The sequence below is a fragment of the Ranitomeya variabilis genome, chromosome 1, assembly GCF_051348905.1.
Source record: "Ranitomeya variabilis isolate aRanVar5 chromosome 1, aRanVar5.hap1, whole genome shotgun sequence".
Taxonomy (NCBI): domain Eukaryota; kingdom Metazoa; phylum Chordata; class Amphibia; order Anura; family Dendrobatidae; genus Ranitomeya; species Ranitomeya variabilis.
This window is the reverse complement of record NC_135232.1, coordinates 239,403,448-239,419,490: the sequence shown is the minus strand read 5'-3', so window position 1 is coordinate 239,419,490 and position 16,043 is coordinate 239,403,448. Positions and strand designations below refer to the sequence as shown.

At 46.3% G+C, this 16,043-nt stretch overlaps 1 protein-coding gene across 1 annotated transcript in view; it reads left to right on the top strand.

Moving 5' to 3' along the window:
* Positions 1–16,043, top strand: part of LOC143812117 (transmembrane protein 132D-like) — a 1,597,762-nt gene that overhangs the window by 1,514,268 nt on the left and 67,451 nt on the right. The gene's annotated exons all lie outside the window — the stretch shown is intronic.

Below are 16,043 nucleotides of genomic sequence, written 5' to 3'. Positions count from 1 at the left end.
GTGTTGTCCTCCACTGTATAAAGCTGAGCTTCAATCTTAAGGCTCTCGTTAAGTAGTTGTTTTTAAAATGTGTGGTTGGGCCCTTAAAACGGTGTCTGACGCTACTGGGTTTTGTTGTCCCGACCTTCAATGTTCAGGCTTTCGGCTTACATTTTAAATAATTAAACTGCAGTTGGCCTACTACTTTGGTTGGGCCTATTAACGGTGTGTGCCGCACCTTGGTGTTGTCCTGTGTTTTTTTCCTGACCTTTAATCTTCAGGCTTTCTGCCTTCATTTGTAATATTAAACTGCATAGGGCCTACTAGTGTGGTTCGGCCCTACTAACGGTGTCTGCCGCTCCTGGGTTTTCTACTCCACTGAACTAAGCAATGCCACCTGGTTAGTCCTGTTACCAATTTTGAACTGCATTTTACCCACTTTATTATTTGGGTCTATATGAGTGTTTCGTCCTCATCCTGCCCATTGCCCAGCCGGTTCTAGATGAGTCTTGTGGTACTTTGACCCAGACCACTACCTTCCCCTTGAACGCTACACAGCTGAAAGTCAGGTTCCCCTTCCCGCATACTATACCACCTTACACAGGGACAAAGAGGAAGGTGCAGATGAAAGTGCAGGTTTCTTCAACAGGTAGGAGGCATACTCATTGGCGACGTCACAGGCACAAGGTCCCTCAGAGTACGCAAAAGTGTCGCTGCCGGTGGGAGGCGCCCCCGCCGTGCAAACACACCGCCGTACTTTGAGGGGCCCTGTGCCAGTGCCAATGCGAAAGAGTGGGCCTCCCTGCTTGCTCAGGATCACAGCACTTGCAAAGCTGAAATACTTACCTCTCACTACTCCACCGCCGTGACGTAGTCCACGTTTCCTGGGCCCACTAAAACCTTGAACCAGCCCTACCCCCCACAACTTTTGCCAAATGACCCCCAATTTCCAATGCCCAACTATTATTATAAAGTTAATTAAGATTGACAAACTTCAGAAACAAGAATGGATGTTTTTGGCATTAAAATGGGCACTGTAGGTGTTTTCCTGGCCTCCACTCACTGCCGACTATGCTTCCCCATTGACTTGCATTGGGTTTCATGTTTCGGTCGATCCCCGACTTTTTGCGATAATCGGCCGACTTCACTCGACTCGACTTTGGACAAAGTCGGGTTTCGCAAAACCCGACTCGATCTTAAAAAAATGAAAGTCGCTCAACCCTAGTGTAGACCTCTCAAATCAGGTCCTCAAATCATACATGTCATGTCATGTTTAAAGCTAAAAAATTGGTTGTGCACATTGTACAGATGGCACCGTGCAATGCTTTTGTGCTGTTTCGATCTGCAAGCAATACGGGACCTTCCTTCAGTTTCAGAAGGTAGTCATAAAGGCCTTAATGTTTGGCACTCATGAAGGTGAGGATCCCAGCACTTCTGAAACTGATAGTGCCCGTTTCATCCCAGGTCAACATTTTTCAGCAGAGGTTCCCCAAACAGCGAAGAAAGGAAGAACATAAAAAAGACGCAAAGTATGCTCCAAGAGAGGAATCCGAAAAGACACAATTTACCATTGTGAAACCTGCCCTTTGCACTAAGGATTTTTTGCACTCCTGAATAACAGCATTTCCAAATTACTGGATTTGAAATGCTGCTCCAGCTGGTGGAGACAGACAGTTTTAAAAAGGAATGGCAGTGACTGTCCCTCTATACTTTGTTCCCAGCCTGCCCTTCACAAACATGTTCTGTACCAAATCAGGGGTGCACTGTTCAACGCAGTCAGTAGCAGGGTGCACATAAATAGAGATGAGCCAACCTTTCAAGGTTCAGTTAGGTTTGGATTCGCTGAACGGACCGCCGTTCGCAGAATGAGTCAGCCATGAGCCACGCTAGAGTTATCAGGGTCTAGGCCAGCATTTACAACTTTAAATTGAAGTTTCAATTAATACAAGAGGGGTGAGGGACCGGTGTAAGCCTGCTGAGCTAGGGGAACTGATACCTCATGCAACATCTCAAATGTGATTTTTTGATAGGCCATACTCAGGTGGCACAAATATCAGCTTGATATTCAAATGCTACACAAATTTAAAGATAGTAACACAGCTAGTCGACTGAAAGTAAGTGAAGGCCTGCCAGTCTGGGAACCCTACTGCTACAGGCAAAACAAGACCCAACTTGGAGTACAAACATTTCCCCAAATTATTGACACACACCAGTAAAGTGTCATCAATTTCTCAGAGTAGAAATATTATAATTGCACATTTTTTGAAAACTACAGTCTACTTGACTCCCTATCTTTGTCAGGAGCACATTGTTAGGGGTCGAGTTCCTGCCTCTGCACAGCAGAAATCTCGAGCCATTTCCACTGCGGTCTCCCATTCTTCTCCTGCTGCAGTGGAGCCTGCTCAGCGGAGGTGTCGGTCCCAGCGTCATGCTCAGTCTGACACTGTGCGAAGGGTTACTGCTGTCCTTCCAGCTTCTGCCATTGTGGCCAGTACTGGTCAGCAGCGAGCAGATGTCTTTTGGACTAAGTCCTACTTTTCCCCTTCTGAGCATGCCCAGGGTAAGATCTCTCATTGGAGATCAAGGGTCACACGCTCAGGTACTGCAGCAAATCCTATTGGTCCTCTAGGAAGGTCCTGAAGGTGTTCAATGTCTGTGGCAGTCTCTCATTGGTCCTTCTAGGAAGGTCCTGTACTTGCTGCAGCTATAAGAGGTGCGCATGTCCGCAAGGCCATGCGCTAGTGTCAATTTATGTATGAGCTCAGCGCCAGTGTGGTCATGTTTGTGTGTGTATTCAGGGACCCGGCTGAAATAAGCCCCTAGAATGCTGGCACCTCTGGCGAGGAGTTCGGTGTGTGTGTATTCAAAGACCCGGCTGAAATAAGCCCCTAGAATGCTGGCACCTCCGGCGAGGAGTTTCATGTTTGCATTTGACTGCATGACCACCATCTGCTCTACTAAGTAGCTGTGTTCCTCTGTGAGCCAAACAGGGCACAGCGTTACCCTTGCTAACAGACTCTGTGAAGTAACAGAGTCTGTTTATATTACTAAATTGTACCGCCATATCTAGCTGCAGGTGCTTTCCTGCACGGTGGATCCCGGGTTGCGAACACACCAACTTCTTCTAATAAATATATATATTCGGTGTGTTCCGCCAAACCTAACACACATTGGTATTATTATTATTTATTGTTGTAGCGCCATTTATGTGCAGAGGGTATACATAATAAAAATAAGTAAAATAATCTTAAGCAATACAAGTCACCTACTGCTGCTGGAGGAGTGAGGACCCTGCCCGTGAGGAATCACAGTCTACAAACTATTGTTGCGGATACAATAGGGGAGAGTAAAGCTGCTAGCGGTATGGTGGAGCGATGGTTCGTTTAGGTTGTAGGCTAGTCAGAAGAGGTATTTCTTCAGGTTCCTTTGAAGGTTCCCATGGTAGGCAAGAGTATGATATGTTGAGGAACACAGTTTCAGAGTAGAGGGGATCTACACAAGAAATCTATTGATTGATGAGGGAAGAGGAAATAAAAGAGGAGTATAGATGGAGATCTTGTGATGATCAGTAGTTGTGTGCAGGTAAGTACTAGGAGACTAGGTCACAGATGTATGGAGGAGACAGGTTTTGGATAACTTTTTATGCCAAACTTATGGTTCAGAACCGGAGTCTCTGGCAATTGGGAGCCAGTGCAGATTGACAGAGGGGAGAAGCAGGGTGACAGGTGGATTAGTTAGGCAGCAGAGTTTAGGATTGATTGGATGGGTAAAATAGTGTTTGAAGGGAGGTCGCAGAGCAGGAGGTTGCAGTAGTCGAGACAGGAGATGATGAAGACATACACTAGTGTTTTTGCAGAATCAACAACAGTTGCTAGTAACAGGTTGAAGTGGTCGATCAGTTTCCGGATGAAGACTGTTATAAGGTTTGGAATGAGGTGGGATTGGATTGGGTCGAGTTCACAGGTGGTGAGACGTGACAGAGAGTAAAGAGGAAAGCTAATCTTCTGTCATGGTGTAGTTGGTTTTGGAGGAGAAGAGTTGAGTAGTTATGAGGAGGGGCTATGGGGACTTTAGGCTAAAGCTTTGCCTTATTTTGTCAATTTTCTGCTTAAAGAATGAGGCAAAATCTTCAGCTGAGATGAGTGGATAGGGAGGGTGAGCTGGGGGATGAGGAGAGAATTTAAAGTACTGAATGGCTGTTTAGTGTTGGGAGAAAGGGATGATATGAGAGATGATAAGTAGGTTTGTTTTTCTGCAGTGACAAATTGAACAGCATTTTGGCAACTTCTGTTACTGGATGGGTTACTCAACTCACTTTCTTTGGCTGCCGTACATGGGTATGCTTTGTTGATCAGGGACACAATGTGCTGCAGTGGATGGCCATCTCTGCATCAAGTGACCTCTCCTCCTCTTTCTCCACCTTAACATCACATATCGTACAGTCCTCATAAGTGGCACCCCAATTACCCCTGTTCTCCCCTCATCACAAATTTTCAAACATCCAACTGACTGTGGGGAACCACATATGGGTGAGTCTTCAGAGCTGTTTGCACATTCTATTCCATGGGCATCACAGTTCTGCTTTAAAAATTCACAGACTCAAGAGAAGGAAAGCATCTGCACCGATGGGCAAAAGTTTTTGCAGTTGGATCCAGGGCTTCCCACACAGTGAGTAATGCAACCACTAGAGTTGAGCGACTTTTACTTTTTTAGGATCGAGTCGGGTTTCACGAAACCCGACTATCTCAAACGTCGGGTCGGGTGAAATCGGCCGATTATTGCAAAAGTCGGGGGCCGACTGAAACACGAAACCCAATGCAAGTCAATGGGGAATCAAAGTCGGCAGAGAGTGGAGGACAAGAAAACACCTACAGTGCCCATTTTAATGGCAAAAACATCAATTTTATTACTGAAGCTTGTCAATCTTAATTTACTTTATAATAATAGTTAGGCATTGAAAACTGGGGGTCATTTGCCTAAAGTTGTGGGGGGGTAGGGCTGGCTCAAGTTTTTCGTTGGCCCAGGAAACGCGGAATATGTCACGGTGGTGGAGCAGGGAGAGGTAAGCATTTAAACTTTGCAAGTGCTGTGATCCTGAGCAAGAAGGGGGGCCCACTCGTTCACATTGGCACTGGCACAGGGCCCCTCAAAGTACGGCGGTGTGTATGACGGCGGGGGCGCCTCCCACTGGCAGAGACACTTTTGTGTACTATGAGGGGCCCTGTGCCAGTGACGTTGCCAACGAGTATGCCCCCCACCTGATGAAGAAACCTGCGCTTTCATCTGCACCTTCCTCTTTGTCCCCATGTAAGGTGGTATAGTATGCGGGAAGGGGAACGTGACTTTCAGCAGGGTCAGATTCTGGCTGTGTAGTGCAAGGGGAATGTAGTGGTCTGGGTCAATGTACCAGCAGAGTCATCTAGCAGTGGCTGGGCAATGGGCAGGATGACGAGGAAACACAGATATATGCCCAAATAATAAAGTAGGCTAAATGCAGTTCAAAACTGTAACAGGACTAAACAGGCGGCATAGCTTTGTTCAGCGGAGGACAACTCTAAGGAGTGGCTGGCAGTTAGTAGGCCCAATAAAGTAAGTAGGCTAAATGCAGTTCAAAATAGGTAACACGAGTAAACTGGCGGCATAGCTTTGTTCAGCGGAGGACAACTGTAAGGAGTGGCGCAGACAGACTTAGTAGGCCTAAAATAAAAAAGTAGGCTAAATGCAGTTCAAAATCGGTAACAGGACAAAACTGGCAGTATAGCTTTGTTCAGCGGAGGACAACTGTAATGAGAGGCTGGCAGTTAGTAGGCCCAATAAAGTAAGTAGGCTAAATGCAGTTCAAAATAGGTAACAGGAGTAAACTGGCGGCATAGCTTTATTCAGCAGAGGACAACTGTAAGGAGTGGCGCAGACAGACTTAGTAGGCCTAAAATAAAAAAGTAGGCTAAATGCAGTTCAAAATCGGTAACAGGACAAAACTGGTGGCATAGCTTTGTTCGGCGGAGGACAACTGTAATGAGAGGCTGGCAGTTAGTAGGCCCAATAAAGTAAGTAGGCTAAATGCAGTTCAAAATAGGTAACAGGAGTAAACTGGCGGCATAGCTTTGTTCAGCGGAGGACAAGTGTAAGGAGTGACACAGACAGACTTAGTAGGCCTAAAATAAAAAAGTAGGCTAAATGCAGTTCAAAATCGGTAACAGGACTAAACTGGCGGCATAGCTTTGTTCAGTGGAGGAGAAAATCAAGGAGCGGCAGACACCTTTAGTAGGCCCAACCGAACAAGTTGGCCAAATGCAGTTTAATATTTGAAACAGGAGTAAACTGGCAGCTCAGCTTTGTTCAGTGGAGGAGAAAAGTAAGGAGCGGCAGACACCGTTAGTAGGCCCAACCAAACAAGTAGGCCAAATGCAGTTTAATATTCGAAACAGGAATAAAGTGGCGGCTCAGCTTTGTTCAGTGGAGGACAACTGTAAGGAGTGGCGCAGACAGACTTAGTAGGCCTAAAATAAAAAAGTAGGCTACATGCAGTTCGAAATTGGTTACAGGAGTACACAGGCGGCATAGCTTTGTTCAGTGGAGGACAACTGTAAGGAGTGGCGCAGACAGACTTAGTAGGCCTAAAATAAAAAAGTAGGCTACATGCAGTTCAAAATTGGTTACAGGAGTACACAGGCGGCATAGCTTTGTTCAGGGAGGACAACTGTAAGGAGTGGCTGACACAGTTAGTAGGCCAAAATAATAAAGTGAGGTAAATGTCTGCCCAAAAAATGTTCATAAATAAACAGGTGGCACAGCTAGGTACAGGGGTGGGCTCCTCTGCTGAGTAGCAGACAGTGGTAGTTGGTGCAAAGTATTAACTGGTCTAAATGGAGGCCAGGGCCCCTGTATATTTTTGCTATCATCTATCATTTAAAAAAATTGGTATTGGCAGTGCCATTGAAGGATTTAACAGCTCAGACTACACAGTGGTGGAGCAGGAAGAGGTAAGTTTGGCAAGTGGTAGAGCACTGTTCGACCTGGGGGGAACACTCTCTCGTGGGCGGCGGTACTGGCACAGGGCCCCTCATATTACAATGGTGTGTCTGACGTTGGTTGTGCACCACCACCGTCAGAGGCACTTCATTGTACTATGAGGGACCCTGTGCCAGTGCCGTCGCCCAAGACTGGGCACACCCACCTGTCCAGGCAAACGGCACTCACACGCGTGCTTGCGCTAGGTGGTGACCACGGCCCTGTGGGGGGAGTCAGACCATTTAGGGAGGTAAAAAAATGCAAAAAAGAAAAGAATGTCCAGCTTCACCGAGTCCATAAAAAAGAGTTTTCTTTATTCATAAACTTTAAACGTGGAGGATACAGACTTCAGCACGAACCATATGGGTAAGAATCTCAACGCGTTTCTGGAGACTAAGCCTTCTTAATCATGTCATGTCGACCACTGCACACCTGACAACTCCATGTCTGCCATCCAACTGCCTGCCCGTGTATGTGTATCCTCCCTCAAATACATTACAGCATGCCTCTGTTTGCACAGCCTCTAAAGCATGTGCAGTGTGGAGTTCCACCTTGTTGCAATGTCGATTATTATGCGGTGCTGGGGAAGCCTCAGTGATCGCTGATAGTTCAGCAAATGGCTGGAGTGTACGGGTGACCGGCAGATGTGCGAGCAAAGTCTTCGCACCTTCAGGAGCAGGGCTGGTAACCCCGGATAATTTTTCAGGAAGCACTGCACCACCAGGTTCAAGGTATGAGCCAGGCAAGGTATGTATTTCAGTTCTGAAAGGGCTATGGCAGCCATAAAATTCCTTCCGTTATCACTGACTACCTTGCCAGCCTCAAGATGTACACTGCCCAGCCATGACTGAGTTTCTTGCTGCAAGTACTTGGCCAGAACTTCCGTGGTGTGTCTGTTGTTGCCCAAACACTTAATTTCCAACACAGCCTGCTGACACTTACCACTAGCTGTTCCATAATGGGACACCTTGTGTACAACACTGGCAGCTGCGGATGGAGTGGTCATGCGACTGCGCTCTGTGGACGAGCTCTTGCTTCTGGAGGAGGAGGAGGAGGGGCGAACACCTACAGCCAACTGTTTCCTAGACCATGGGCTAGGCAGAACTGTCCCTCTATGGCTGTCCCCTGTGGACCCTGCATCCACCACATTAACCCAGTGTGCCGTGAACGACACGTAACGTCCCTGTCCATGCCTACTGGTCCATGCATCTGTTGTGAGGTGCACCTTTCTACTGACTGATTGCCTCAGTGCATGGACAATGCGGTCTTTGACATGCTGGTGGAGGGCTGGGATAGCTTTTCTCGCAAAGAAGTGTCGACTGGGTAGGTCATAGCGTGGTACTGCATAGGCCATCAGGGCTTTGAAAGCTTCGCTTTCAACCAACCGGTAGGGCATCATCTCTAATGAGATTAGTTTAGCAATGTGGGCGTTCAAACCCTGTACGCGGATGAGAGGATGAGTAGTTTCTTTTCCTAACTAGAGTCCCTTGTAGGGTGAGCTGGACTGGAGAGGTGCATATGGTGGAACTAGCGGTAGTGGTGGTGGTGGACATTGAGAGAGGGTTGGTGATGGTATTCTTGATGTTGACCTACATACAGTGTTTCCTACCAAAAACCTTGTGATTCCCTGACTGCTTTGGTCTTGCGACGATACCTCCACATTTGCTGCTGGTGGTGTCCTAACTGGTGGGCTTACAGTGAGGGAAGCAATGTAGCGTTGCTGACTACCTTCATTCTGAGCAGGTGCACCAACGGTACGGGACGTTTGGTAGTTAGTCTAGGCTTGCAAGTGCATGCTGGTTAAATGTCTATGCATGCACGTTGTATTTAAATTTAGGGGATTCTTCCCTCTGCTAAAGGTCTTTGAGCATTTCTTACAGATAACTTTGCACTGATCATTTGGATCTTGGTTAAAAAATTGCCACACTCCACTCCTCCTACTATGCAATACCTTTTCAGGCATTGCACGCTGTGCTACTTTCACCGGATGGCCACGCTGTCCTAAAACTGTTTTTTTGTTTGACAAACTTTTTTGGCCTGAGACGGGCCTGCCAGATGAAAGCTGTTGTGATGTTGATCGCTGCTGCGGATCATCATCCTCCGCTTCTGAGCTACTGTCAGTGGCACCCTTTTCCCCCAATGGCTGCCAATCTGGGTCAACAACTGAGTCATCTATCACCTCCTCTTCAATGTCATGTGCACCTTTCTCTGTGTCACCGTGTAAGGTGCTATAGCGTTCGGGACGGGGCACCATAGTCTCATCAGGGTCAGATTCTGGCTCAGTACACTGCGAGGGCAATGTAGTGATCTGAGTCAATGGAACATCATAATCTAGCTGTGGCTGTGCATCAGTGCACTCCATGTCCGATTCATCTTGTAATGGGCTGTTAACAATTTCCCTTTCTAACCCAGGCACGTTATGTGTAAAGAGCTCCATGGAGTAACCTGTTATGTCGCCTGACGCATCCTTCACTTTTGGTTTGGGTGAAGGACACAAGGAAGCGACTTGTTCCTGACTGGGAGTATCCACTGACGACTTGCTGCTTTTAAATTTGGAACTTTCTGAAAAGGAGGCAAAAGAGCTAGAGGCTGAGTCAGCAATGAAAGCCAAAACTTTTTCCTGCTGCTCCGGCTTTAAAACTTGTTTTCCTACTCCCAGATAAGGGAGCCTTCGAGGCCTTGTGTAGGCAGACGATGACGCTGGCTCAACACCTCCAGCCTTAGCTGCTATTTTGCTTTTCCCTCTACCACCTGATGCTCCACCACCACCACCACCACCACCATCAGTACCAGCTGGAAACGACCGCCCAGAGCCCCTTCTACCAGACTTCCTCATTTTTGGGAAAATTTAACCAAAATAACAACCGTTATATGGTACTGTAAAACAAGGTAGAAGGTGTATATAAACTTGTTGATAATTTAATTCTCCCTTTTTTTGGGGGGAGACTGCACCACAACTCAGGCCCAGTGTATAACACAACGCAATGTAAGTGACAGCAAGTGGCTGGCTGATACACCACAAACTAAGAGGACTGAGGTATATCCACTTTGTGAGAATTTCAATCTCACTTTTTTTTTTAGACACAGAACCCAAACTCAGGCCCAGTGTATTTTACAACACAATGTGAGTGGCAGCAAGTGGCTGGCTCATACACCACAAACTAAGAGGACTGAGGTATATCCACTTTGTGAGAATTTCAATCTCACTTTTTTGGGGGTGAGACTGAACCCAAACTCAGGACCTGTGTATTTTACAATGCAATGTGAGTGGCAGCAAGTGGCTAGCTGAGACACCACAAACTAAGAGGACTGAGGTTTATCCACTTTTTTTTGGGGGGGACTGAACCCAAACTCAGGCCCAGTGTATTTTACAACGCAATGTGAGTGGCAGCAAGTGGCTGGCTGATACACCACAAACTAAGAGGACTGAGGTTTATCCACTTTGTGAGATTTTCAATCTCACTTTTTTTTTTGGACACAGAACCCAAAATCAGGCCTGTGTATTTTACAACGCAATGTGAGTGGCAGCAAGTGGCTGGCTGATACACCACAAACTAAGAGGACTGAGGTATATCCACTTTGTGAGAATTTCAATCTCACTTTTTTTTTGGACACAGAACCCAAACTCAGGCCTGTGTATTTTACAACGCAATGTGAGTGGCAGCAAGTGGCTGGCTGATACACCACAAACTAAGAGGACTGAGGTTTATCCACTTTGTGAAATTTTCTATCTCACTTTTTTTTTGGACACAGAACCCAAACTCAGGCCTGTGTATTTTACAACGCAATGTGAGTGGCAGCAAGTGGCTGGCTGATACACCACAAACTAAGAGGACTGAGGTATATCCACTTTGTGAGAATTTCAATCTCACTTTTTTTGGGGGGGAGACTGAACCCAAACTCAGGCCCTGTGCATTTTACGGCCCTGTGTATTTTACAACGCAATGTGAGTGGCAGCAAGTGGCTGGCTGATACACCACAAACTAAGAGGACTGAAGTATATCCACTTTGTGAGAATTTCAATCTCACTTTTTTTTTGGGACACAGAACCCAAACTCAGGCCCAGTGTATTTTACAAAGCAATGTGAGTGGCAGCAAGTGGCTGGCTGATACATCACAAACTAAGAGGACTGAGGTATATCCACTTTGTGAGAATTTCAATCTCACTTTTTTTTGGGGGGGAGACTGAACCCAAACTCAGGCCCTGTGTATTTTACAACGCAATGTGAGTGGCAGCAAGTGGCTGGCTGATACACCACAAACTAAGAGGACTGAAGTATATCCACTTTGTGAGAATTTCAATCTCACTTTTTTGGGGGGAAGACAGCACCACAACTCAGGCACAGTGTGTAACACAGCACAATGTAAGTGGCAGAAAGTGGCTGGAAGATATCTGAAAAAATCCAAGGACTGTAGTACAATTTCAATCTCCCTACAATGATCTCAGGACAAGTATGGCAGCAACAAAAAGGACTGCTGCACACAAAAGTGTGGACAAATAAACAAGATAACTGCAGAAAGGAGCAACAGGATTTTTGCTTTTAACCCCTTAACGACCGCCGATACGCCTTTTAACGGCGGCCGCTAAGGGTACTTAAACCACAGCGCCGTTAATTAACGGCGCTGTGGAAAAAGTGAATAGCGCCCCCCAGAGTCGGATTTTCTCTGGGGTCTCGGTTACCGGGGGTAGCCGAGACCCCAGAGAACATGATTCGGGGGTTTTTTACTGACCCCCGAGTTGCGATCGCCGGTAATTAACCGTTTACCGGCGATCGCAAAAAAACCCAAAAAAACGTGATTTCCCATTTAATTTCTCTGTCCTCCGATGTGATCGCACATCGGAGGACAGAGAAATGGGGTCCTCGGTCGCCCCCGATGCCCCCCCGATACTCACCTGTCTCCCCCGGTGCTCCTCGTGGCTCCCCATGGGTGCCGCCATCTTAAAAATGGCGGGCGCACGCGCAGTGCGCCCGCCGGCCGGCACCTGGGAGATCTTTGGGGTCTCGGCTGCTGGGGGTAGCCGAGACCCCAAAGAACATGATCGGGGTCGGTTTTTACCGACCCCTGTTTTGCGATCGCCGGTAATTAACTGTTTACCGGCGACCGCAAAAAAAAAAAAAAAAAAAAAGTGATGTGTAATTCTCTGTGCTCTGATGTGATCGCACATCAGAGGACAGAGAAATAGGGGGATTCGGAGACCCTATCATTAGTGTTGAGCATTCCGATACCGCAAGTATCGGGTATCGTCCGATACTTGCGGGTATCGGAATTCCGATACCGAGATCCGATACTTTTGTGATATCGGGAATCGGTATCGGGATTAATAGCAATGTGTAAAATAGAGAATTAAAATAAAGCCATGACGTAATTTTCAAATCCTGAATGCCTAGAATTAGGCATTCAGGACCTGAAAATTACGTCACGGCTTGTTGTGATTGGTCGCGTCGCGGTCACATGGGGGGCATGCGACCAATCACAAGCCGTGACGTAATTTTCAAATCCTGAATGCCTAGAATTAGGCATTCAGGACCTGAAATTACGTCACGGCTTGTTGTGATTGGTCGCCTCGCCGTCACATGGGCGGCACGCGACCAATCAGAAGCCGTAACGTCACGGAAGGCAGTAAACGCGCGCATTTTAAGCAAACAAGGCTGCCGGTTCCCTCGGTAAGGTGCAGGCTGCGTCGGAGAGGTGAGTATAGCAATATTTTTTATTTTAATTCTTTATTTTACACAGTAATATGGATCCCAGGGCCTGAAGGACAGTTTCCTCTCCTTCAGACGCTGTTAACCATCAGGGATACCGTCCGATACTTGAGTCCCATTGACTTGTATTGGTATCGGGTATCGGTATCGGATTAGATCCGATACTTTGCCGGTATCGGCCGATACTTTCCGATACCGATACTTTCAAGTATCGGACGGTATCGCTCAACACTACCTATCATACTTACCGGTGTCCCTGGGTCCTCCTGTGTCTTCTCCTGGCCGCCGGCTTCTTCCTATGAAAAGAAAATGGCGGGCGCATGCGCAGTGCGCCCGCTCTCTGCTGCCATCTTCCGGCCGGCAGGAGAGAAGAGTTGGGGCTAAAATTAGTATTAGGGTTAGGGTTAGGGCTAGGGTTAGGGTTAGGGCTAGGGTTAGGGTTAGGGCTAGGGTTGGGGATAAATTTAGGGTTAGGGTTGGAGCTAAATTTAGGGTTAGGGTTAGGGCTAAATTTAGGGTTAGGGCTGGGGCTAAATTTAGGGTTAGGGTTGGGGCTAAAGTTAGGGCTATAGTTAGAGTTGGGGCTAAAGTTAGGACTAGGGTTGCGGCTAAAGTTAGGGTTAGGGTTGGGATTAGGGTTTGGATTAGGGTTGGCATTAGGGTTACGTTTGGGATTACGGTTAGGTTTGGGATTAGGGTTAAGGGTAGGGTTGGGATTAGGGGTGTATTGGGATTAGGGTTAGGTTTGAGGTTAGGGTTGAGATTAGGATTAGGGGTGTGTTGGATTTAGGGTTCTGATTAGGGTTATGGTTGTTTTGAGGTTAGGGTTGCGATTATCCTTAGGGTTGTGATTAGGATTATGGATCGGGTTGGCATTAGGGTTAGGCCTCTTTCACACTTCAGTCTTTTGGCGTCAGTCTGAAACCGCCATTTTCATCAAATGTCGGATCCGCCATTTTTTTTGGCGGTTCCGCTATTTTCCCATAGACATGCATTAGTGACGGATTGTGGCAGATGGTCGTCCGTTCCATCTGCCATGTGACGGATCCGTCGAGATTTGGCGGACGTCATCTAGACATTGACGGCCATTGTAACGTTTTTTGTCTGCGCCGAAATGGCGGTTCGCGACGGATCCGTCGCGTTCGTCATTACATAGAATGGCCGCCTATGGGCGACGGATCCGTCGTTACCGTCATTTCGGCGGATCCGTCGCCCCAATCCGCTTTTTCAATTGCTCATGCTCCAAAAAGTAGATACTTTTCCCAGACAACCCCCAAGTAACGGATCCGTCAAAAAACCGGATCCATTAGAACCGTTTTCTCAACAATTGTGACGGATCCGTCACTATGTCGGAGCTGACTGACGCCAAACAATTGAAGTGTGAAAGAAGCCTTAGGGGGGTGTTGGGGTTAGGGTTGGAGTTAGAATTGGGGGGTTTCCACTGTTTAGGTACATCAGGGGGTCTCTAAACGCCACAGCCAATTTTGCTCTCAAAAAGTCAAGTGGTGCTCCCTCCCTTCCGAGCTCTGCCATGCACCCAAACAGTGGTTTACCCCCACATATGGGGCATCAGCGTACTCAGGATAAATTGGACAACAACTTTTGGGGTCCAATTTCTCCTGTTACCCTTGTGAAAATAAAAACTTGGGGGCTAAAAAATCTTTTTTGTGGAAAAAAAAATATTTTTTATTTTCACAACTCTGCATTATAAACGTCTGTGAAGCACTTGGGCGTTCAAAGTTCTCACCACACATCTAGATAAGTTCCTTGGGGGCTCTAGTTTCCAAAATGGGGTCACTTGTGGGGGGTTTCTACTGTTTAGGTACATCAGGGTCTCTGCAAATGCAACATAATGCCCGCAGACCATTCTATCAAAGTCTGCATTCAAAAATGTGGTTCCTTCCCTTCCGAGCTCTGCCATGCGCTGAAACAGTGGTCCCCACCACACATGGGGTATCAGTGTACTCAGCACAAATTGGACAACAACTTTTGGGGTCCAATTTCTCTTGTTACCCTTGTCAAAATAAAAATTTGGGGGCTCAAAAATCTTTTTTGTGGAAAAAAAAATTTATTTTTATTTTCACAACTCTGCATTATAAACTTCTGTGAAGCACTTGGGCATTCAAAGTTCTCACCACACATCTAGATAAGTTCCCTGGGGGGTATAGTTTCCAAAATGGGGTCACTTGTGGGGGGTTTCTACTGTTTAGGCACATCAGGGGCTCTGCAAATGCAACATAATGCCCGCAGACCATTCTATCAAAGTCTGCATTCCAAAACGGCGCTCCTTCCCTTCCGAGCTCTGCCATGCGCCCAAACAGTAGTTTACCCCAACATATGGGGTATCAGCCTACTCAGCATAAATTGCACAACAAATTTGGGGGTCCAATTTCTCCTTTTACCCTTGAGAAAATAAAAAATCGCATGCTAAAAATCATTTTTGAGGGAAAAAAAAGGATTTTTTATTTTCACGGCTCTACTTTATAAATTTCTGTGAAGAACTTGGGGGTTTAAAGTGCTCACCACTAGTGTTGAGCGATACCTTCCGATATCGGAAAGTATCGGTATCGGAAAGTATCGGCCGATACCGTCAAAGTATCGGATCTAATCCGATACCGATACCCGATCCCAATGCAAGTCAATGGGACGAAAATATCGGAATTAAAATAAACCCTTTCTTAACTTGTAGGTTCATTCTACATGAAGGAAAACAACTAAGAATAATGTAGGATGTATTGGGGGACGTGGCGGAGACATTAAAGGCACAGAGGTTTAGCCCAATCTAATAGAATAGCAGGATTTTGTTTTGTTTTTTATGACGTTCGGCGTTAGAAAGATTTTGACTATGTTAATTTTTTTTTTATTTTGTCAGATATTGATATTTCACTACTTCCACGCCCTTCATTTTCTTTTTTACTTCTCCCACACTTTCTTCTTCATTATCCTCATCATCAGCTTCTTTGACATCAACTTCTTCACCTTATTCATCTTCTTCTTCATCTTCTACCTATTATTTTTTTTGTTACATTGTTCATATTCTTTTTATTTTACTATTATCTTCTTCATATTCAACTTCTTCATCATATTCTTATTTGTGGCAGGCATTCCCGTAGTTGTTATCTATAAAAGTTTGAAGATTACACCTTCTGTTCTGCCTGTCACAAAACAGTTACATTTGTCCGCGTTCAGTTTGGCCTGCAGCATCAGGCTTTATCCAGGGGCACCACGAGGAGAAACGGACTCACCCCCATACACTGCTTAGTCTTCTTCTGCTTATAATTTAGATAATATCTTTTGCTCTGATATTTAGTCTTATGCTTAATGTTCTTCTGCTCTTTGTTCTGCAGC